The following is a 24189-nucleotide window of genomic DNA, read 5'->3' on the forward strand; positions in this document are numbered from 1 at the left end:
TGTAAAACAATACAGTGCCCTGTGTATTTTTGATAGACACCACTCTAACAGAGCACTTTTTCAGAAGTAGTCCTGTCCAGTCAAAGAAGTTACTCTGGCAGCAGTAACTTCCCTGTCTGTGTGTTTTGGGGAGACACAACTGGTTGTTTCAATTGTAAACAGCTATCATAAAATCCATAAAGAACATTTTTGGTTATGAAGAAGTATCTTTAATAGAAACAGACTGATTTAAAGCCATGCCAACTAAAAAAGTCAGAGTTGAAAAAAATCTGGCTCCTGGCAGGCCTTTTTCCCATGAACATATTTTCCCTTGAGCTAAGGCAACAGAAACCACAGTCCAGAATACAAATCCTCTTGAGTTCTTTGCTTTTTTTAGCTTTAGGTTTCTCTCCAAGTTTTCAGCTCACTTAGGAAAACAGCATAGGAGTTGTTTTTCCTTTGGAATGAAAAGAGATGTTTCCGCTCACTTCTCATGAACTGGCTTTGGATAACTTCATGTTTTGTAGTGCAATCATATGACAATGCCCAGAACTTTTCTGGGGGGATAAGGAGAAGCTAAGCTTTGCTAAGCATAAAGTTTGCTAAATGAACTATCTTTTGAAATTTCCACAGCGCCCAGCAGCCTACTGGCCTTTCATCCTCTAATGCAACATGAGGTTGGTTAGTATGTGATGCAAGTTTCCCGATACTGCTCAATCATCCTCCAACCTACGCAGCCCACTGGGCTGCTTTTTGCAAGTAATACGAGAGAAATAGCTCGGATCATGCCTCCTTAGTACTTTTTTGCTACTTTGATGCACATCTGTGAAAGCAGTGACCGATACGTAATTTCTACCAGCGGATGCAGTGCTTGAAAAGACAGATGAATGCCATTTCCCAGAGCTTTTGGACATGGGACTAGGATGTAAAATACTGTTCTGAAAAAGCAGTTTAGGTTTGAGGCCTTTATCTCTGATGTTAGATTGCTGTGAGATAACCATCAAATCATCTAACTTTGTTGTGTATTCATGGAGTCAACTGAAGTTCTTGCTGAATTTTGCTCAGAGCTTGTTTATACGGAGCACTTAAGTGTGTTTACAGTGCGTTATATGCTCTGCAATAGCTCATATTGTGGACACGCTTAATGAAAAAACAGCTGTGGATCAGGTGTTAGCAAAATGGTAGAAGATCAGGAATGATTTTGAGATAACACTGAGTTTTTGAAGTAGCTGTATTTTCCAGTGGTTTAGACAAAGCACTGGGACTCAAGGTTCTTTAAACTTACTCAAAGCTCCTGTTTTTCTTAAAGTCTGTAGCTTTCTATACCTCTGCTCCCCCTTCTCTAATTTACACAATATACAGAAATATTCACCAGTATGGCATGATGTGAAACTTGCTAAATTAATGTTATCTACCACAAGATTTCCACAGAAATTGATGTCTAGGGAATATGGTTCAGAAGGCTGTTCCTCTTCAGCATTTTGTTTTACATAGGCACTCTTTAAGATTAGACCCCTTTGTGTTTTTATTTTGTTCTCATCCTAACTCTGCAGAAGATAATGTTCTGTAAATGAAAAGAACTAGCACAATGCTTAAGGACTGTAGCTGGCATGCTGCCATCTAACATTTCTTATGCAAACACTGCATGCTTTACATTATCCAAGCTGCAGACTTGTATTTTGGTAAGGAAAGCCCAAAGGATTGCTAGGTCTGGATCTGCTCCAGCCATTGTAGTGTGGAGCTGAGTCATGCTGCTTCCTCTTTCTTTGCATAATCTACAAGTGAGTGAGTAGAATTTTCAAGATGTAAAAGGGGAAATCTGTCTGAAAGGCAAGGTGATTGACTTGCTCTTTAATCTCACTTGGCCAGGCAGGTATAAAATCAACATGACATTTTGAGTTGTGTGTGAACTTGTAAAGAGAAAGCTTCAGTCAGTCAATCTGTGATGCAATCTGTGTTAAAGACCAAAGCTTTATTAAGCAGTCCTTTGCCTTAAACAATGACTCTCTCAAGTATAGCCAGGATTCCTAGGTCAGGACTAGTTCAGTCTCTATCAGACAACTACTTTGCACTGATTCTTCAGTGTGTATTTGATGTAGTTACTGTATTTGTTCCCTCACTTAAAGACAAGTAAAATCTGCACAAATATAATCGCAAACTGTACCCACATTTCAACCCTAAATAATGGAGGCCCACATGAATCTCCTGTAGAAAAGTCCTTTTGTTGTAGAGGGCATATCCAGGAACGTAAAAAGGACGTACTTGACCATGTAGCACACAGTTATTGCAGATGAGCAGATTGACATGCAGACAGCCTGTTTTGGACTATTTTAGTTTAGAGCACTGGGCTCTTCCTACTTGTGAATAGTACAGCTCAGACACCACGCTTGCAGAGATGTCTCCTGAGCTGGCATGTAATTACCATGGCTCCAAAACTATACCAAATGAAGAACTGATTTTGCAGGAGAAAAGTTTTACAGCCCACTTTCAGTTACCATTCCCACAGTAGGCTTAATAGTTGGAGCAACCCAGCTCAGAACTAGGACTTGCTCTGTACAGAATTAATTTGTGGACTGCCACAATTATTTCTATTGCTGGATGAGGGAAGAGTAGCAAGGGAGTGAGGTTTGAAACTCATGTAAGAGAAAAGTCACTTTATTAATGATAGAAATGGCAGTGTAAACTCTGTGCCTTTGGCACATTTTGATCATTTTATGTGTTGCAAGAATGGACCTTCTTGTGGCTATAAAAATGAGAGATTGATGGCTTTATCTTATAGTGGCACGGTACTGACTTGATTTTCACAAAAACTGCTACAGTTCTGCAGATCTCCAGTGAAGTGAATATAGCTAAAATATGAGAATTAAATAATTCTAATTAGAATGATAATTCTATTACAAACACAAAGACTAAATCAACTGGCAAATCTGATACCATATGTCTAAAATAGTAGCCAGCTCCAGTGCTGGACATTTCTGTGGTTGCAGAAGGATCCAATTTAAAAAGCATTTGACTGCACCGCAAACAAAAAAGGGACAGCTAAGTTTTGCCAAAAGTTCTGTTGTTCTTTCGGCATGTTTTAGACTTTGCTGCCAGCTGTGGTTTAAAGTTTAAATTGCTCTGGTAATACAGGAGCAAATGATCTGCGTGAAGGACATGAGTATTTGTTGAACAGAGCAGAACTCCTTCCATCTTTAGAAGAACAAGTCTGAGTAAGTGATCTTACTGTGAGATGTGGGGCAAAGGCAAGGTTCAGCTTAGCAAGAAGAGAGCTTCCACAAGTAAAAAGCAAGTCCTCAGTTACGTTAAAACACACAGATGCTTTGTCTTCCTTTCTTTTACTTTAGAATATGCAGGAAAGAATGCTTCAGTAACAAAGTGAGGATAAAAATGTTTACATAAGGGCTGATTTGGGTGCTGTTCTTTGATGTGGCACTCCCGCATGCTTTTGTGGTTGTTGTTCTGCCTGGTCTTGAGAACACAGTGAAATGAAGATGCTCTAGTCTCCAAACCCAGTTATTAGGTCACAAGTCATTGCAATGGTTTTGGACTTGAAAGTCTGTTTCGTAGGGAGTTTGCTTCTAGTTGAGAAAGCCAGAGCAGATGAGATTGGAGGAAAAAAAAAAAATCACACGACTTGATGAACAATTACATGAACAATTATAATTGAGATTATATGGTTGCATCAAGAAAGTTCCTTTGAACATTTTGTTAAAATCCAACCCAAGGAGAGGCTGGACATGTTCCAGTTTGACTGAGGTCTCTTTGTTGATTTCCACTACTCAGCATTTTGCAGGTGATGTTCAGTGCCTTAGGTATCATGCCCTTCCTTTAATGTCTCAATGGGCAGCTTCCTCTGCTCACGTCCTGAAAATGCTGTCTTTGGTAAATGGAATTTTAAGGACTTTGAGAACTACAGTTTGAATTACTGTAATCTAAGCAAGCTTTTTTTTTTTTTTTTTTTTTCCCTAAACAGTCACAAAGAGCAGTTATGCATAATCCCCTGCTCAAGTCAATTGTCTATTACAAAGGGTTTTGATCTGTGAGTCAAAACGCAATTTAGACCTTCTAGATCCAGTATGACAGTATGTGTCTTGCATTTACTTTCCTAACAAGGATACTAATATGGGATTTTGAAACTGGATTTCTTTGTAAGCTCTTGTTCACAAGTAAATCTTGATTCATCCTAACAAACTCTTGCTAATCACAGACATACCTCTTTTTTAGCCCACACCCACCGACTGCTAAATTTTAATGTTATCAGTTACATGGTTCACAGGTCAGACTGCCTTTCTAAATTCATTTCTTTTCTAGGGTAGGCTCACAGATAACAGAGTGTAAGGAGAAGTAATAGAACACAGAAATCCATTATCATTTAGCCCAGTCAGTAGTACTTACAGTTTTCCAAGACCTTTGCAAAATACTACTGAGAAAGTTTTTGCCTTGCCATGAAAATGCCAACTCTGAAAACAGAAACAAACCTGCCTTTAATGCACTCTTTGCTATAATCTCCTAGTACATTTGTTTTCTGTGCATGCAAACTACCAAGTACCTCTGAAAGTCCAGTAAACTCACGGTCACTGATTCTGTGTCTGTACTTAGTACAATAACAACATAAAGGAAGAATTGGTTATTTGACAGCCCTAAGTGTATGTCAACTACTGGACTTGCGTATAATACCTGTTATTTTGGTAAAGCTGTAGGTTCTCCAAAGATAGCAAAAGTACTGTGAGCACAAACATCATCTATATGATAGATATTAGTTCAGTGATGGCAGCACTGGGGCTGGCAGCATAGAAAGGTGGCCTATCAGGAGTAATTTTATAGCATTAGCTTTTCATGAGCTGTTAAAGTTCGTGAAATACAACAATTTTGATACATATCTGTAGGTAATTAATCTGAATAGATGCTCCTGAGCTAGCAAGCTCTCTCTCCTGCTATATGGAAAACATTAGCATCTAATTGATCTAATATGAAGAGTTAGTTAAGCTCCCATTAATGCTGGGCACATCTGCCAATGCTCTGGCTGTCTTCCAGTCTGTAATGTTGCATGTAAACAGGAGTTGTTTTATAAGTTGTTTTCACTTTCTGAAAAGAACAAGTGAAAAGAAAGCCAAAATTATTCTTTTTTTTTTTTTTTTTTTTTTTTTTCCTAATATCTGTTTTGGGTTAATGGAAAGATAAGTATCAGAAATTTTGCTGCAGTTTCTGTACCTTCTGTGCACATTTGTACCGGACAGAAAGTAAAACTGAACATTTGTATCTTTAATATGACAGAAAATATTTGGCCTGTGTTTGCACTGCAAAGAAAATAATAGCTGGGATTTGTGTAAACTAGAAAATTTTCCACTCACGGCACAAAGACTTACTGCAAGTAATGTTAGATCTATTTCTGAGTTTCCATGGAAATTGCATTGCATACAGTTTTTATTATTATTATTTCACTTAAGTCCAAAAGGGCTCTAGTTAGACAATGCTCTGGAAGGAGGACATTTTCCCATGCAGATTCACAGGCTAACTGCAAGTTTTTATGAGACAGCAAAGAAACTATTTTTTATTATTTTTTAATATAATTATTCTTTGTTGGTGGTCTTTTTTTTTTTTTTTTTTTTTTCCATGCAAGGTAAACAGGCTAATACTGTACTTCCTCATGTTTAACTTGCAACAAACTTCCTTCCCCAAGCTCCCCATGTCAGAGAAGTGTCTGTAAGGTCATGGGAAAAACATATCCTTAAATAAATAATGTATGTATCTGACTGTGACAATAAAAAAGATATAAAAACAGTTGGACCCTTTGGAGAATGAAATATATAATTTGGATTAAAATTCAAAAACATGAATATAGACAGTTAAGGAGTACGTCCAATCGATCCAGTTTGGTTTTGCTGTACTTAGGATGTTCTTTCATGGTTTTATGGATTTGAATGCAACATGCTGAGTGCATGAGAGCTGAATATGTAAGCTGTATAGTGAGAGTACGTACTGCAATTACGAAAGCTTGCCTGAAAACTGAGGGCACCAGGAGAAGTTCAACAACAAAATCGTGGCCTCTAAGTCTGGTGGGGAAACAATCAGTGATTTCATACCAGTTTCTGACTCACTCATTTGCAGACCTCTGTCATCTTGCTGAATGTATCTGAGATTTTTCTTTTAAATTTATTTATTTTACTTACGTGTTTCTAATCAGAAAGTTTATATTATTCCCTGATGTTTCTTCTTTCCCTGTTCTTGTATGTTGTGCTTTGGGACTAGTGTTTAATAGCTTTTATTCTGCTACAGTAATTGTGGTAATTAGTTGCACTTTGTCTTTCTATGTTCCTGCTGGTATTATACTTTGACATTTTATTTTATTGCTAATTCTAAAGCACTGAGTTATGTGCTGATTACAATTGCTACAGTGTGATTTTTCTAGTAGAGCTGCATATTTCATTAGTGACGGGATTCCCTTGGTCTTATCTATCTCAGCCACGCTGTAAGGTTCTTCATTTTTTTTGCAGAGATTTCTGTAATTAAGGATGACGTCAGGGGGAACAGAAAATCTTAGATGAAAACTGGTTGCACATTCAGTGTGTATTACAGTGAAATCAATCTGCATTTTCTGAATCAAACATACCCAGAATCATCCTGAATACAAATGCTATTTACTGATATTTTAGGTCATCTTTATGCATCTTTATGGCACTTTATGCAAAGGCTTATATCAAAATCTGCTTTCAGGCTTCTGCTATTGTAACCATTGCTCTATGCAATAATTTAAGAGGAAATTCTTCTGGGGATTGAAATTCTGGAATTGAATTCTGGAAATTCTTCTGTCTGCCCTCTAGGAAAGCTGCTTTCTGAAACAAAAGCTTGTATTGCAGTAAGTAGGTTTAGCTATTTTGATGTAAGAAGGCCGTTTTCCTCACTAAGGAAATTTGCCCTTTTTGCTTCCTGGAGGCTTCTGTGAATCAGGTCCTTTCTCAGTGTTCTAGCATAACTAACTTTCGTGCTGTACAAAAAGGGGGAAGGGTTTGTGGTGAAAGGGGAAATGATCTTTTCAGTGCTAAAGGGACGTGTCCCCCAGATTACCTCTGTAGAGCAGTGAGCAGTAGTCCCTCTCCAAGGACTCTGAATAAATGCTGGGGGAAGTGAAGAAGTACTGATTAGGTACAATGTGTCTCTACAGAAATCTAATCAAAATACATTGAGATCAAAAACTATTGAGATTCATACTTTTAATGCTGAAGATTATTTTAGCAGAATAAAAACGACAGTACTTACCCCAAAACATGAAATATGAGAATAGGGATCCCAGCCATCCCATTAAGCTGATGCAAGTTGGATTTGACTCAAAAACCGTCAGAACTGGTACATTGATAGTAAGAAAATAAAATAAATTAGGCTGTGTATAATGACAGTGTTTCAGAAGCCTGGCAGAACTGACTAGGGCTGAAGACAGGGAAATGCGCTAGGACGGGACAATCCACTAGAAATCATTTTTTTGTTCTCACCTGTTTTCTACTTTCAGAAATGCCTTTTACTATTCTCTCATTCATGGCTTTTAGAAGTGCTCCACAGATGTTAAAGACAGGCATCTTCTTTGGAGCACAGATAACGTCAGTGACCCATTCTGCATTTGCTGGTGGTTCTCATCCTAAGCTGATGTCTCCTGCTAGCACAGATGTGCTGACTGGAGCAGTTTTGTAACTAGACTACTCGTGTCCATGCAGAAAGAAGTGTCTTTGGGTTTTCTGGTTTCCAGTATAAACTATAAGGTTTTCAGATTAAAATATTTGGAGTAGAATTTCTTTATGATGCTAGTAAACTACCAATTTAGAATGATACAGCCATAAGATTATTATTTTTTAACAGTTATGCCCAAGTGTTGCCTTTTAAGCATGACAAAGTATAACAACCTAATTATTTTGCCAGTGGAACAATGCAGCGTGTTTTGATAACAGACACTCTGGGGGACTAATGCAGAATGACAGGCGTTTCCTCCCTGCCCCTGGAAGGTTCGCTGCTTTGATAATCCATACTGCGATGCCCAGCAGCATCTCTGCTAGTCGCTCATTTTAACCTATAGCTGCAAATGCCTTGCTGGCATTTATAGGCAGCTGGAGTCTTTTTATCAGAGAAGATAAAATGGTTAACTTTTTTCCTTAAAGAGTAGCAGTTACACCAAGTAGTCACAGTAAGTTAATCAAAGGGAGGAACAAGCAAAAAATTCTAGCACGGATTCAATTTAAGCTGTTGAATCTCTGCATTCCACCCAGCTTACTCAGGGAAAATGTATTCCGATTTATACTGGGAACACTCTTAAAAGCCTTCTTACAATAATGGACTGGGCGTTAACGCCTTGTTCACAAGAATTGTGTGGTTTCTTTCTGTGTTCTTATAATCTTAATTTAATTGTAGCTAAAGTACAAAATGCTGAGTGCCTCAGTTAAAACAGGGCTGTGAGATCTGAGGCTATGACATGGTTTGGAAACGTTCAGTTGCATTTGCAGTGGATGTGCATTTTCTGCCTGACAGGTAGTTACTGTGCAGGAAAACAGAGGAAGGGGATTTTCAGTCTCTCTTGGTCAAACCTCCCCTTTGGGATTCAGTCTAGTGAAGGGCAATTCCCTCAATTCCTGTTTTTCCTAAAGGCCAGTACCCTGGGTGTACGAAGTAGCACTTACAGCTAGTGTGTGTGTGTTTACACTTTAATTGGAGGTAATTGCAGTAACTTCCCTGGAATTGCCTTGGTTCCTGGTAGACAAGAAGCTTCAGCGTGTCCAAGGGCTTTATGACATTAAAAACAGTTGGTTTATTCCCATACCCTTCATCTAACTTTGCTAGTTCAGACAGTCCCTAGAAAAAATATGGAATAATCAATATCTGAGCCTTGGGAGTGAGGCCTTTATTAGGCTGGTTAAGCACAGAATGTTTCCAATTACAAGGCGTAGTGTTGAAGGCTGTTGGGCCACTTTAGAGGCCACGATATGCTGTCTTGCTGAATGCCAGCAATATAATCCTCGTTTCTTCACTTCAGTTTCAAAATTCCCATTGAAGTCAGAGGGCATCTCCTACGCTGGCAACTAGTGAAAGAACTTGGGAAGTAGTACATAGAGTGCCTGAGGGATGGGTGGGAAGCATCCCCTCCTGTGCTAGGCTCAATGGGTTGAGTTGATGTGCTGCAGAAGGGCATCCTCAATACTGGGGCCTAAGGGACAGGATTTGGCATAAAGGAAATTCCTGAGAAGTTACTCCCTCCCTCCCCGCTTAAAAATTTCAGGGCATTTAGTGGGACCTTTCTGGTTTTTTTTGTTTTGTTTTGTTTTGTTTTTTAACTTAAAGAGACAGAGTCAGGACAGAAAAAAAGATTTTATTTGTGGATGTTGCTTCTGGGTAATAAAACGAGATCGGTATTCCTATGAAAAATAAAAGACTTTAATCAAGATGAAAGTGAACGATGCTTGGACAGCAGACGCTGTAAAGACTTAGTGGAATTTTTGTGAGGATGCTTCTGTTTGTGTAGACTTACGAATTCTGTTTTTTATACAACATTTGTTTTGGGTCTACATCAACTCAATTCTTCTGCATAGGTGGTAGAAAGGTAGAAACTTGGACTTGTTTCTTTCTTTCCTGAGAGCCACCTTCTGGTCCCATCAAAATCAGTAGGAGTTGGCCATTGACTTCAGTAGGACCAGAAATTGGCACTGAAACAGTCAACAAAAGAAGACAAAGACGTCTTTAAAAAAATGTTAGTATGGGGAAAGTTGGAAAGGCAATTGTACAATGGATGTTGTGTAAAATATGGTTTCTCTTAATGACCTTCCAGTTCAGATTGGCTCTGTTTACATACAAATCAAAAGCTGGTTTGTCTAACTGCCAACACAGCAAAACTCAGTCTGGGATCTGAATATCCAGCTGTGTCTTTTGCCTCTGACATCCTCCCAGTAATAAAAGTTGTGTGTCTGGGATTTGGCTAGGATTGCAGATGATGTGTGAGCCAGAATTGAATTCAGCCTGCTCTTCCTCTGCAAGACAATAGAAATTAAAACTTGTTTGTGTCAATAAAATAAGCATATACAACTCAACCCTCAGGGACCAGATATGATGAATAAAGATGCTCTTTTTCCATCACCACATTCCTAACCCTGACCGATGTTAATAATGACTCAATGAGAACTCGGAATTTTGCCTTCCTCATTTTAAAAGTTGGAGCAGAAACTTGTATGGTGTTTACTTGTGAAAATGCAGCAGCCAGAGAATAGACATAATTGCAACAACCTTTGCAGAGCTGTTTAATCCAGGTTCTCTGTTCTGTTCTTTCAAACTACGCAGTGCACCATGTGAAGCGCTGGCTGTGCTCTGCAAGCCGTTCTCATAAGAGCTTCCCTGCAGCCTGACAAAGTGAGAGAGACAGCAACTTCACAGGTGGAAAGGCACTGCTAGCATGCCTGGTAGTTAGCACTTTCCAGTCTTTTCTTCAACGGCATGCTAGTAAATGAGGCTGTCTTCTTGCTTTCTAAAGCAGAGGCTCTCAGACTTTGCCTTACAGAGATTCCTGTTTGGAAGCTCATCAGGAACTCAGCTGCTGCGCCTTTTGTGGAACAGATGCCAATGGAGCATGTGGTGATGGAGGGGTTTCAGGTCCTGGGGTGTCATGTGCTGTTTGGATGTTGGCGAAGCTATCTCATGTCGTAAAGGAGCAAGGCGTGATGAAACTGTACTTACTGCAGGGTTTCCTTGCTCATAATGATGATGAAAGCTCTGGCTGCAGTAAGAGAGAGCTCTGTTAGCAATTTCACTTGCAGGTTGCATTTTGCCACCTTGTTGTAAGACTGCTTGTAAAGCTATTTAGCAGTTGAGCATAGCATTTTTATCTCTGTTCTTTCTTTAATAAAAGCCAATTTGACAGGTGATTGAAAGCTCCAGTTGACCATTTCAGTGTGAAGTAGTAAAGGTGTTCACAGCACTCTAGAGTCTGAGGCTCCCCAAACACTTCTGGCTGACCGCTGCTTTGTGGCAGCGTGATCCAGAGCTGCCTTTTGAAGCATCCTACCAGAGAATTCCCATCTGTATTTTCTTGGCCGAGTATGTTGTGATATGCCCAGTTATTTTTGCATTGTGTCCATTCTGAAGTTCCCCCAGGCATCTCTTTAAATGAAGCATTGCATCACTGAGGAAGTGAAACCATTAAAAGTGAATGCTTTCACCAAACACTTGGAGCAAATTCAGTCAGCTCTCATCTACCAGAATGGACTTGTAAGTTGACAGTGCAAAATTTGGGAAGAACAATAGTCCTTTCTTGAATGGTTTGATGGAGCAGCTTTTGAAAAGGCTCAGCTGTGCCGTTATTGTTTTGCCACATCATGAATGAAGGTTTTATCTTTGCACAGAGAGAATGTAGAAGGGTTACCAAGCAGTGCTTAGAGCATGGCATTTCACACTACAAAATCCTTTTGAAGGAAGAGAAATTTTAAGTTGTGTGTCTCACTTTCACCCTCTAATAACCCTACCTTTTTACAGAGATGTGGGGATGGACCAGTTACTGTTTATATACTATTTTAACAGTGTCAAATGCTGTATGTGTGTTAAAGCTCATTATTAGAGTTTCCCTTTCTAGCCAAAGGGTTAATTTATTTTGCCAAAGAAGGAGATCAGATTTAGGTTTGGAATGGGAGGAGGGAGACAGAGGATTTTGTTCTGCAGGAAACTAGGTCAGCAGGTTTTTATTATCGTGCTCAACAGCCCAATGTGGTTTGCATTTAGGAATGAACTCAGTTGACATTGTATATGGTTGATTTCCTCTTCCCAGAAAGCAGGCCTCAGACATCTCTCCATACATTATAACTTTCCCAAATTGAAATCAAGAGAATATTTAGCCATAGAAACTCAAGATATTGTGAGTTTCTTAGACTCACTTTCAGAGCTGTCAGGAGTGCCTCAGGAGCACAGAATGAAGTCCAACATATTTTGGAGAGAAAGAACAATAGGGGTGGAATCTTTTCAGTTACTGAAGCGCTTCAGAATCACAGAGGTCTTCATTGTTTTTAGACCCTATCCACTGATAATTGTTCTTCTAGTGTGTACCATTGTCTGGTTTTTGTTTGGATGGGGCCAGATTCCAATCTTTTGTTCTGCTGAAGTAAATTTGGAGTAAAGCCCTTGTATTCTTTGAAGCTACTGCAGTGTGTGGCTGAGATCACAGTGTGACAGATAACAGATAGGGAATTTTCAATTATAACTTTCAGATCATGACTGATAAAAGATTTGAATCATCCAGAATCTTTTTGAGATCTCGCAGCTTTCTTTACCATATACCTTGGAGAGTATTCTCTTCCTGGGTAGCTGAGAATAGATTTGAACGTTCTTTAATTCTGCTTATTGAAGACCAAATTGTAGCAGACATCATGCATGTTGGAGAGCTCAGGCAGCCTCTCTCTGCAAATGAATTTGACTTTAATGAATAATCAAAATCCAAGTGCTTATAAATTCAAAAGTTGTACTTCGTTCTGGTCATAGGGCTCAGGTAAGATGGAGCTTAGAAAGGCTATTTGTAAAGTCTACAAAAATTTCTGAATAATAGGATTTAAGGCTGAGCATCAATTTCCAGTTTTATATTAATGTTTTTTTTTTTTTTTTTATGGACTTTAATGTGATTGAAAGGCTTTTCAGCATAATAAAAACATCTAATTCTGTCCTGTTCTAGTCTTTATTCATTTCTGGCATTGAGAAGCCCAGACATTTTTGCAAACCAAGTTTGGCTTTTAAAGCTGAACAAGGAAAATACAGTCAATACTGAGAAGAATAGACAGCAGTAGATTGCCAGCAATTCCTGGAAATAATGGAGTTTCACAACCATTCCCTGCAGAGTGGGCATTTAGGGAAGAAAAATATCCTTGTGGCTTACATGGACAGAATAATGAAAATGCAAAGTCTGTTGAGAAAGTTTATGATGGTAAAATTTCAAGTGCCATTCCTGGCTTTAAACCGAAGAGCAGAATATCCAATGCCTCAAAATAATGACAGCATGGAAATAATACAGGTCAGAAAATTGCATACTGTCTCCCCTGAGCATGCTTTTAATGTTGTGCTAGGCTGGATGCTTTAGTTGTCCAATGCCTTTGAATCTTTAAACACTTCTGGCTGCAGTAAATACGCTCATACAATCGTCTTTTGAAATGTGCAATGTTGAATGGGGATGAAGAAAGTTCTGTAATAGCATTGTGCTCTTACACTGTTGGCATCTGTGACTGAGAGCCAAGAAAATGACAGCGCACATCAGACTTAGAGGCATAGAGAGGACTTGTAGCAGGCAGACACGTACTCACAATAAAGATCTGAGCTGACACAGCATTTTGAATAATGCCTTCTACATAATGAAGACAGAAAGAGCTGTAGGAGAATCTCCATAGCTTCATCCAAGGATGAAGAGTTCCTTCATTCAACTTTGTAGCGACTCCAAAAATGTCACTAGGTTGCTGGAAGGCTTGTATTGTATTTCTTACTCTCTAAATTGAACTAAGTTGAATTGAACTCCGAGCTCAAGAAATGAGAGTTAGGAGTGACTTCCTGGACTGTTTGACTTGAATCCTCTCCTGCACAGTCAGTGGTCTTCATCCTGCTGAGAACAGACTGTTAGAGCAATAGGCTGTGCGGCACCTGTGAACTTTTTCAGCACATCTTCCTCTGCACAGCGAAATAAGAGTATTGCACTTTTTTTTTTTTCTTGCCTCAGTTTGCACAGATATGATTGGTTATGGAAATGGGGAAGTACTACAGCCTTCAGGCTCAGAAGTAAAGGAAAATACTGAGTCTAGAACAGGAACATGGAGCTCATCAAAGAAAAACACTGGCAATTTTCAGATTGCGACATTTATTTTCTTCCTACACATGACGATGGGTTGTTAATAGGAGTTTCTCACATTAAGTCGCTGTAAATCTTAGAGGAGGGAGGACTGAAGTTAATATCAGGCTCCTGAGCCACAGGAGTGGCTCAATCTGAGTAGAACAATTCCAGTGGGACTTCTGTGCAAGGGCTAGATCCCTGGCATCTGGGCACCTTCCCTTCTTGTTGCCTTCCACAGAGAAACAAAATGTACTCCGTTTCCCACCTGTGAACTATTCCTGAAGCTCCTTCTTCTGTAGAAACTCTCCAGAACGTATGTTACATCTCTTAAGGCTATCACTCACATGAAGCTTTTGGGATGTGACTCACAATAAAGACGGCTGGTCATTCTTGCTGTGAGTAACAAGCATAAAATCCTCCGTATTTACAAAGGTTTTTTTCCCCCCACTGAAAACATCACAAATCATTAGCATACTGGAGCTATCACTGAAAATACAATAGCTTCTGGGTTGAAACATCAGCTGCTAATAGCACTCAGTAATACCAGGCGTATGAAAAATGTCTGCTGCTGTATATAAGTGCTCTTTCAAATTAATAAACTGTGAAGTTTCAAGACAGAAAATGAGGTTGGTAATGCAGAAGAGCAGAGCATCATGTCAGCCAATGAACAGATGCTTGCAGAAGACTGCAGGATAAACAGATGCCGAGTAATGCTGGTGTACAAAATAAGCCGTTTGTGCCCATTTGGGAGCTCTGCTGCAGAAAGGATGCAGCCTGCAGATTTAAGTAGGTTATGTCGTTCTCTCCTATGGCTGGGGTTAGAGGCTAGCCCAGTTAACTGTGGAGTAGGTGCTCTGTGGAACAAACGTGAGGGCACTGAACTAAAATTGTCTTTTAGTGAGCAGTGGCTTCATATGTGTGCTTTTTTGTTGTTGTTGTTCTTCAATGTAATACTATCTTTACTAATTAAACTAACTATTCAATGGTTAGAATATGATCTCTGAGCTATGAGGACGGACCTTGTTTATCCCTTTTGTGGGATACAATATATTTAGCCTTGCATTATTTGTAGTTATTATTCCTTCTTAGTGTTTTAACCAGTAATTAACCCTGTCCTTTGATAGTTGTTTACATCTGGGAACAGGCAAAGAAGAATGGTGCTCTTTGTTCTGCAGTAAGGAGGGAACCATGCCAGGTAGCTATCCTGTATCTGTTTCCCAAGCCCAGGTAGCCATCTCCTGGGGCGATCGCTATGCCAGGACAGAGGGAACAGCACTCTCAAACATGGCTGCTCACTGCTGATCTTTTCTGAGAAGGGGAGGTGTCTGGTTGATTGCTTTCAGTGAAAACCTATTGCAAGCCAAAGGTGCCAGACTGAAAGCACTGGTAAACTGTAGACATAGGTCCTAGACAGCGTTACTCCCAGCGGTGTAGTGCTTGCACAGTGGCGCTTGTTGGTATATTCTGTTGTTGCTTCAAATTGATTGCTTGTATCTGCAGGGAGATTACTGTCTGATGTGATGCAACTTTCGGCCTCTTTCCTTGGATGCCAGTAAGAGGATTAGTTAGGACAGGGCTAAAAATGTATTGTAGTTAAGGGAGATATATCCTTTCCTGCGCTGTGTCATCTCTTATTCCACCCTAATCCTTCGTGCATTATGCTTAAAGTGGTATTGTAGAGCAGAGTTGAAGCTCTGCAGACCCTCTGTGCAAAATCCTCATACAGCTTCTGCTCTGTTTAGTGCTCTCTGTATCTACAAGGAGGTGGGGAAGGACTTCTTGTCTCCATTGTCATGTATTCCAGGATGGCTATGCTCTTACAAGAGCAATCTGGAGCCATGCTCTGCCAGCACAGGATGTCTGATACATGTGTTCGTACCCCCTTCTACAGTGGCTCATTCTGTTGATACTCACTGTTTCCTTCAAAGTATCCTTGCTGGGTCCTTCACCCAGCTCACAAGTGATGTCTGGCTCCACAGCAGCTACAATCTCCAGCCAGTCTGGGCAGTTGGACTTTCCCACTGACCTGACTTAGCTACAAATGTCTCCGGAGGTTTCCCAGTTCCACCATTCTGCTTTTGCTGTTTACCACTACAGTAACTAACTCCTGACATTTATACCCAGCTTGTGCTTTGATTGCTGCAGCTCGGTGCCTGTTTGCACATGGGGCCTTCTGATAAGGCAGGCATTTGACCTTTCTATTCTTAACCCATTAACATTTAGAAGAGCTGCTCTCCTCACCTCTAGAGCCTGTGCTCCTCCCCCTAATATCCCCGTTCCTGCCAGATAAGATTACGCTTGGGTTATATATTGATCTAAGAGCAGAGTGCCAAATGCAGCCTACGCCAGTTCAAGGGCAAATACTGAATCCATATGAGTGAGTTCACGTGCTCCGGTTCAGTAGTGGAAAGGTAATGGCCAGTGGCTCTTTTTGCCCTCTCAGCAGAACCTGCAGGCAGATGCAGGGCTATCAGTTCTTTATCACGCCAGGCAAATGAACTTGATGGCTGCAGGAGGTACCTGTCCTATCTGCTGATGCTGCATCTTTGAGCTGTTTTCATTTGTACCCACAACTATATAAACAGATGAAGGGGTTGAAGTAGTTATTACACACTCATTTGCTTGAGGCAGTGTGTTCAGTAACCTGAACACAGAAATGAGAGCCAAGATTCCTTTATTTTAAGCCAAGCCTAGCTCAGTGGATGCTTTGCGGTGTCACTTAACAAATCTCTTCACCTGTGCGTATGTATTTCTCAGTTTTTGAAAAAACAAAATCAAAACCCGGGAACCTATCAGCAAACTAGTGAATTACAAATAGCAAAAACTATTCTGAGAAAGTGGCTATATTGGCAAATATATATAACCATGACAGTCATTATAAGGTCATTCATTCACTTGTCAAAAGTTAGTCATAAAAGTATCTCCATGTGAAACTCTTGGGCACACTGGCTGTATGAAGTGACGCTGAAAAGCTCTTACGAAATAACTGCAGGCAGACAGTTAAACATCATCTCCCAGGGCAAATCTGTAGCTACGAATGTGAATGGGACTGTGTGAACAAGGGAGTAACAGGAGTCAGGAGATGTTAGGGCCTCTTCACATATTGTTTCGGAGTCTCTTGTTCAGGTTCCAGAACTTGGTCTAAAGCCTATATTAAAAAAAAAAAAAAAAAAAAAAAAAGGATGTTGACATTTGAAAAACAATTGGGAAACAGTCACCAGAACAATGACAGATGTGGAAAGCAGGCTCAATAATGGGATGTTTAAGGTGCTTGAGTTGCCATGTTGGGCACTTCTCACGTTTTTGTTGGAGTTTGCCTGTAAGGCACCCACTTCGGTAGTTTCAGGGCAGTCGCTGGCCATCTGAGCAGCCTAACTGAGAGAGACAAGACTCTGAAATGCTCCCTGCCAGTCTTTTGCCTGGTTTTAGAGATTCTGGTTTCCAATGGCTGTTTTTCTTTCTCCCCAATTCTTCTTCAAATGTTCCATGCAGTAAATTTTTTATCAGTGACTTGGAGCAAAAGAAAATTTCATATTTTTGTGATAAGAGATGTCTGGGCAAGCCTTCAACTTAAAATGCTTTTTGGCTTATCCCGTGAACTGTGCATGCTGAGATGTGAGTGTGTGATCTACTAGTTATGATTAAATACCGAAAGCGTGGACATAGGAAGCAATAAAGTATTGTGGAGGGGAAGATTCATCATTTTTGTGACTTTGTTTAAAGAAAGCCCAGATGTGGGAGTACATACCTACTGAATCAATCATTTTCTAAGCCATGGATGACCAGAAAACTAATTAAAAAGAAAAAAGAGAGAGATTAGGAAAGTAAACCTACAGAACTTAATGTTTAAACATGTAGCCCAGATTACTTTGGCCTTAAAACGATCTTCATTAACAGTAATGTACTTGAGGGTGTTTAACCCTCAGGATTTAAATTCAGGAGATAGTCGTGTTCGATGGTTACGGACAAAGACTGGGAGACAGGATGACTCCAGTTTGCTTCTGCTGCCCAGTGTGTCATGTGAGACAAGTCCCTAAGCAAAGCTCTGCTAAGGAGCAGGATTTTTGCCATTGGCTGCAGCAGCACTAGGGTTTCTGTCCTCTCCAAGTCACGTTATTGCCATACAGTGCCATGCATAATCTCTGCTGTACCTCAAACGGAGGGTGAGGTGGCTGTTAAGACTTGGAGATCTCTCAATGAAGGTTTGGCAGAGCAGCGCATTTCCATTAGAACGGTCTCTGTTCATCTCTTAGTTAGCAGAACAGGTGGGAAGGGACAGAGGGACTGTCCTCCCCGAGATGAGGACGGGTACGTGCATGGGAGTGTCCCCCAGAGTGTCGCTATGCGGGGGTAAGTGATGAGGGTCCCTGAGCAGTACTGCTGCATGAGCACAGCCCCGCGCGGGTGAGTTAGCCCTGCCTCTCAGCCGGGCAGATGGGCGTGTGAGCTGCTCTGCGCTGATGCAGCAAGACTGCTTGTCTTGCAAGAAATAATGATGCCATTAGCATGCAGATCTCTGAATCTCTCTTCATTGCCAGCTTTTCATATATTCTTCATGGTCTCGTGTGTCTAAAGCAAGACAGGCTCAGGGGATGTTCATTTAGATCACTTCTGCTGGCAACAGGTGGCGAGAAATAAAATAAAATAAAATAAAGTACTTAGACTGTCAAAACAGACCAGGGTCAAGGTACTTTCTAACAACTCCACAGAAACTCCATATATATATATATATATTTTTTTTAATTATTATTATTATTATTTTCTGCATGGCCCATTTACAGTCTTTGCCCTTGTCCCTAATCCATTTCAGAAGGTGCTTTTCCATTCTGATTCAGAGGTTGCCCAGCAGGACATTTGCCTTAGTACACAAGGACAGCTGTGTTGACAGTCTCTCCTGCCTCAGGGCGTTACAGGCTCTCTGTAATCAGCTGAGATCTGTACATGCTTCAGTGCCTTAGCAGTGAACTGAAACAACCTTTGTCTGTTTGGGATGACAAGGGAAATGACCATGCCTAGAAATTTTGTCATAATTTTGTGAAATCCTCTAAGGGATGTATAAATTGTAAAGCCAAATAAAGGTCCAGGCATTTACTGCATCAAAATTCATCATTCAGCATGCAAAATGAGGGATAGCCTGGTGCTAGAAATTGCGTAAACAAAATTCAGATGATTTGAATTTAACTTTTAAAAATGTGTTGAGTAATTTTTAAGTAGCACCTGTCCCCTAGAGCCCTATCCAGTGTTACGGCTTTACAGCAGTACATATCTATTTTCTGAAATGTCTCTTTTTCTTCCTTTGTGCTGTGTGACAGAAATACATAATGCAGCTCTTGCTATTTGAGGAGTCTTAGGAGTTACTTGTAATAACAGTAGACAGAAATGAGGTTTTTAAACTGCTGGTGTGCCATTTAAAATGCAGCTTGCATAGCAATAGCACTGACCAAATCCCTGTTGAATACTTGCCAAGAGTATCCATTGGAGTGTTTTATTCATGCTGTGTGACAGTGCAGCTAACACAAGCCTTGATACTATTTATTTTAATTTATGAAACACCTCCATTGAGCATTCTGTGTAATCATTGCAAGGACAAGCAGCATTGTTCAGGACCAATGGCCAGGTGTACTATACCAATCCATTGCAGAGCACTGTCCTGCTGATTCTCATAGGAGAACAAGGCAGACTTAAAAGCCAAACAGAAGCAGGTTCTGCTATCCAGGTTCTTGCAAAAAAGCCCTTTATCCAGCTCCCTTCAGATCACCTCAGGGAGCTGTTATGTTTAGTGTCTCCAATGATCTCCACAGCTGCATTGTTGTATATTTTTGAGGACAACCTTTTAAAGTTAGCAGGTTTAAACCCACTTTAACTTAACAGGTAAAACATGCGCTTCACATTGTACCTTGTAACTAACAGGCCATCAGCGGAGATGCTGGGGTTGTGACACAGTGAAAGTAGGTGTTTATCACCTGACTGCTTTTTGTGGAAGCCTCAGGCAGCCTGCAGGTAATAAAGATGTACAGATCAATGGCACATGGTACACAGGAAACGTTGATAAGTTACTTGGTTGAATGCTTAGGTAGGCCCAAGGTTGTAAACATGAGACGGGGAAGTTTGATAAGGGCCTTTTAGTGGAGGAACCTACTTTAATTAGCTTTGCCATTTGTTGCAATGGTTTCCTTCTGCTTACGATGCTGTAGTCAGCCCAATGGGGGTTAGTCTCACCCAGGTCAACCACAGCATTGCCAGGACTGCTCAGTAAACTGGTCACCGCCCTTGAGCGTTGCCAGCCACAGGCCTGAGCGTTGCCAGCGTTTGTGTGGCAACGTGAGAAGGGCTCACCCTTCTCTAGGGAACCAAGTGTTCCAACCCAATGAAACGTCTCTCTGTAACAGTCCCAGTTCCTGCCTGGTAAGAGTTTCCTTATTGTATGCTGTTAGACTGGAAGGGGTGAGCGAAGGAGAGCCCTAGCCTTCATAAAAAAGGGGAAAAATAAAGTCTAATCATATAAATCCCTGTCGTTCATTTCCTCTTAGAAGGTTTGTGCTCTGTAATTATATTGCCAAGGAGGCCTTTCTTCTTTTGAGTTCATGTGAAAAGCTAAGTGGTTTTATTCCCTTTGGCCTTAGTTCAATCAGTATACATGAAATTAAGAAGTTTTTCTGTTCCAGTGTAAGCTTGAAATAGAAATTGGTGGGTGCGGTACTTCAGATTAGAGCAGACTAATAAAAAAAAAAAAAGTTCCTTAAAGGGACAGTTGCTAGGTTGGGAGTATGTTTAACATAACCCCACCACCAAATAGGAATTTTGTTTAAAAGAACCCAACCCACCACCAAAGAGTGCCAGCGATCCAGAATTCCCAACATAACACAACTATGAATAGAACAAGATAGTCTGTTAGGAGGTAAGTAGTGCTGATAAATTGTTAGAAAACATATAGGTCATAGGTTTTCATTATTATTATTAAAACTGTATAAAAGATGCTCAGTCTGTCAGAGGAGTGGGGTGGGATTTACCAGCTTGCTCATGGAGTATTGCTGTTGTTCTTGGGGGAGATATTAAAGCCAATTTTGAGCATTTGTACAATGTGTTCTGTAGGAAAAACATAGCTGTTTTGCTGATGCAACACCAGCTTTTTTAAAAGAAGAAAACAGAACTTGTTGCAAATAGGAAGTGTATGTTTTTGTTGTCACATACATAATGCATATGAAATTTTGCAAATTTGTGATGGTGTTTTAAGATGCATGAGCTTAGTTTTATTGCACAACATACCAGGAACGTGAGAAATGTTTGCTGGACATCTTCGAGTATTCTTCCTGCTGTAGCTTCTTTAATCAGATTTGATTCGAAGGAAGAAAAATATATTTTTGACTGCAGTGCAGGAAACTGAAATAAATTTTCAAAAACTGAACTGGGGTTTGGATTTGGGTTGAAGATTTTGTTATCTGATCCTTCTGTACCAGCTGAACCATTAAATGAAAACAGTTTGATTACAGTTCCATGCCAAGTCATGCCCCTCCTTCTAACAAGTCACATATTAACTATCTCATTCTGCCTGCGTGCTCCTTATGCAGTAGTTTCAATACTCTTTCATTTCAGTGTTGCAGTATTTGTGTTGCAACCATTCAGCTGGTTACATAGCCTCCCCTCCATGCACATTTCTTGTATTTTTTTGTGACTGTAAGCTTAACAAATCTTGGCTGAGTTATGTGCTGTTTTCTTGAATTGTTAATATTTAACTGAGTTGTGCTAAAAGTGTAAGTATTTAGTCTGTTTTCAGATGAAGGATGAATGTTTTCCTGTAAATCAGTTTTTAGGTCTGCTGAGCACTGAAATGTCTGGCAAATAACACTTAAAAGAAGCAAAGCATGCTCGTTTTGGAGTACCAAATGGCAGGAAATAGAAGGGGGCAATTCACAGTTGAAGTTGGATGTATTATTCATTAAGACCATTCTAGTTCATGTCATTACACGGCATCAGGAAGATTAGACCTTCGTACTAGAAGGAAGGGTCACATCTGTAATAAATTACGGTCTCTCATTTAAACAGTAGCATTGTTATAAATATTTTCTTCCTGTATTTCTGTTTCACAAGCCAAAGATTCAGCATTTCTCTTATTCTCGTAACTAGCCACATGAAGGGCTGCCAAGGCTGGTTTATCATTTGTCTTGGAAAAGATTGTATAATAGTGCAAGATAAAACATTGGCAGGCAGAGGTTTGATCTGTGGGGAAGAGAGGTGAAGGGTTTGCAGAATTTGTGCCAATAGATTGAGGGCTGAATGGGAGTGCTACATGCAGAGCTTATCCATGAAAAGCAGCGAATTCAGCCAGCCATACCAGTAAGGAGCAGCGAACAGTTCGTTGCAGCGATCCTCATGCTGCAAAGATGAGACTGAGTCACCGACTCTCAGTATAAGATTCGAAGTTTTGCAGTGCTTTGATTTTTAGCCAGACCTAACAGATTTCCCTTCCTCAGTTTTTATGAACCATTTATATTTAGATGTAGATATAACCATGGATGAACATCTAACTGTCAAAGGGAGTTCTTTATGGGGCTGTTTCTGCAGAGTCCAGTCTTGCTATAATGAATTTATCATCATAGCAAAGGAGAGAAATGCATGCAACCTTCTACAGGGAACAAGATTTTACTGGAGAATTGCCCTAAAATACTGCATAAATGAGGTTATGTATACTACTCCTAACTAACAAGTACATAAGAAAAAGTGGCCAAGAATATTGACAGAAGCAGTCATTCAGGGCTGTGTTCTCAATGCAGTCCAGAGCACAATTAGGTGATGCAGACAGAGGTTGACACTTTGACCACTGGCAGGTTTTGAAGGGTTCTTCCAAGCAGCTCCTATGATGTTGGTGGCTAATTTGCAGCTGTCAACGTGTGGCCATTAAGGAATTTTCTGTGCAACTCGAGTGCCCAGAAATACCTGAGGTTCTGCAGAGCACCTATGAGAAGTCTGTTGAAAAATGAGTTATTTGCCCCAGGCAGGTGAGTGTGTTCCTGGAGTGAGTGTGGGTGTTGCAGCTCTGCGCTGCAGCCATGTGCTCCGGGACTCACATGCTCCATTCCAGGCTCTGCTCTCTTGCCTCAGGCTCTCAAGGGAGAGCTACCTGAGCTCTTTATTCGTTCATTATAAAATGTTGAGGTTATTACGTGCTTACTTCCCCATGCCAGCCTTCTAGGGGGGTTAGTTAATGAGTTCTTACTGTGCGGAAAGAAACACTGCTGAAGTGGTAAAGTGTCAGTGCTCCAGTTCACGCAGTGGTGGCGTGGCTGCAGGCTGGTCCTCTGCAGCCTTTTGCTATGGGATTGTGCTGTAAGATTCTAACAACCATTTTAAAGGCATTTGTAGAGCACAGCCTCCCTGCCTCCCAGGTATTCCCTGTGCCCCCTGGTATGTGCAGTGCTGCAGAGGCCAGGGCTCAGAGGCTGCACGTTCACAGTTGGGCACCGGTGGCTTCGTGCCCCCCTGTGTGACCCAGGTACATGCAATTCGCAGCATGCGGTGCTTGGCTCTATGAGGGTATTAAGTTCCCAGCTCCAGTTCATTATCCTCGCTCATCTGCTGCTCATTAAGAAAAAAAAGATCCTGTTCTTTCTCTAAAGCTTATTGATTTCCTTACCACCCTCCTCCCCTCGCTGAGTGTCTTCATCGTGCTCAGCATCCAGCGGTGTTGGCAGAGGGAAGCTCCCCTCCCGCTGCGCAGCTTCCTTTCTCCCGGGCCCTTCGCAGGCAGCTGCTGGAGCGTGCAGCCCCTGCTCGCAAGAGTTAATCGTTTCAAGCCTTTGGCAATCTTGGCCTGGTCCTAGAAATCCTGCTGGCTGCAGAAGGCTGCCAGGAGCCTCCCATCATGTGAGCAGTGTAAACAGGCCGGAGCGCAGTGCCAGGCGAGTGGGAGGCTCGCTAGTGGGCCAAAGTTCAGCAGCTGCATCACGGCCCTGCGGCAGCGCCGGGCAGCGCCGGGGTTACTGCCGATCGCCGGAGCTGTTGCTATAGCAAAGCCATTGCATAACGCTCGCATTAAATCCGAGCGAGGAGGAGAGGAAGGCCACCCGATAAAGGTCGTCGCGTTGTGCTCGTTTTGTGCATTGTTGCCGAGTCCCACTTAGCTGTTGCAAATCGAGTTCCAAGCATAGTTTCTGGCTGGGCTGCTGTGGAAGGCAGCGCAGCTATTCACCAGCTCCAGGGAATGAGCGGGACCTGGCCTGGAGCTTGCTCATGTAATCGTTTAATTGGGGCATTCACATGAATGGGGCTGGCAAGACAGTGCCTGCAGAGGATCGTTTGCATGAGTAGAAACTTTGCATGTCGGTAAAGTTTGTGGGATCAAGCTCGCAGTTAACAGAGATGTTTAACTTCTAGATACAAGTTGTCTTATA

At 41.0% G+C, this 24189-nt stretch overlaps 1 protein-coding gene and 1 long non-coding RNA gene across 3 annotated transcripts in view; one reads left to right on the forward strand and one right to left on the reverse strand.

Annotated features, from left to right (window-relative positions):
* PIGL (phosphatidylinositol glycan anchor biosynthesis class L) overlaps positions 1-24189 on the forward strand; it is a 59437-nt gene that overhangs the window by 5343 nt on the left and 29905 nt on the right. The window lies entirely within an intron of this gene.
* On the reverse strand, positions 9346-23842 carry LOC311421457. Its single transcript, XR_014684874.1, has 6 exons — positions 23433-23842; positions 21068-21123; positions 19698-19795; positions 17550-17591; positions 15716-16949; positions 9346-9662 (listed from the first exon to the last, which is right to left on the reverse strand). It is a non-coding gene; the product is annotated as an uncharacterized lncRNA (long non-coding RNA).

This window comes from Aythya ferina (assembly GCF_964211825.1).
Source record: "Aythya ferina genome assembly, chromosome: 19".
Taxonomy (NCBI): Eukaryota; Metazoa; Chordata; class Aves; order Anseriformes; family Anatidae; genus Aythya; species Aythya ferina.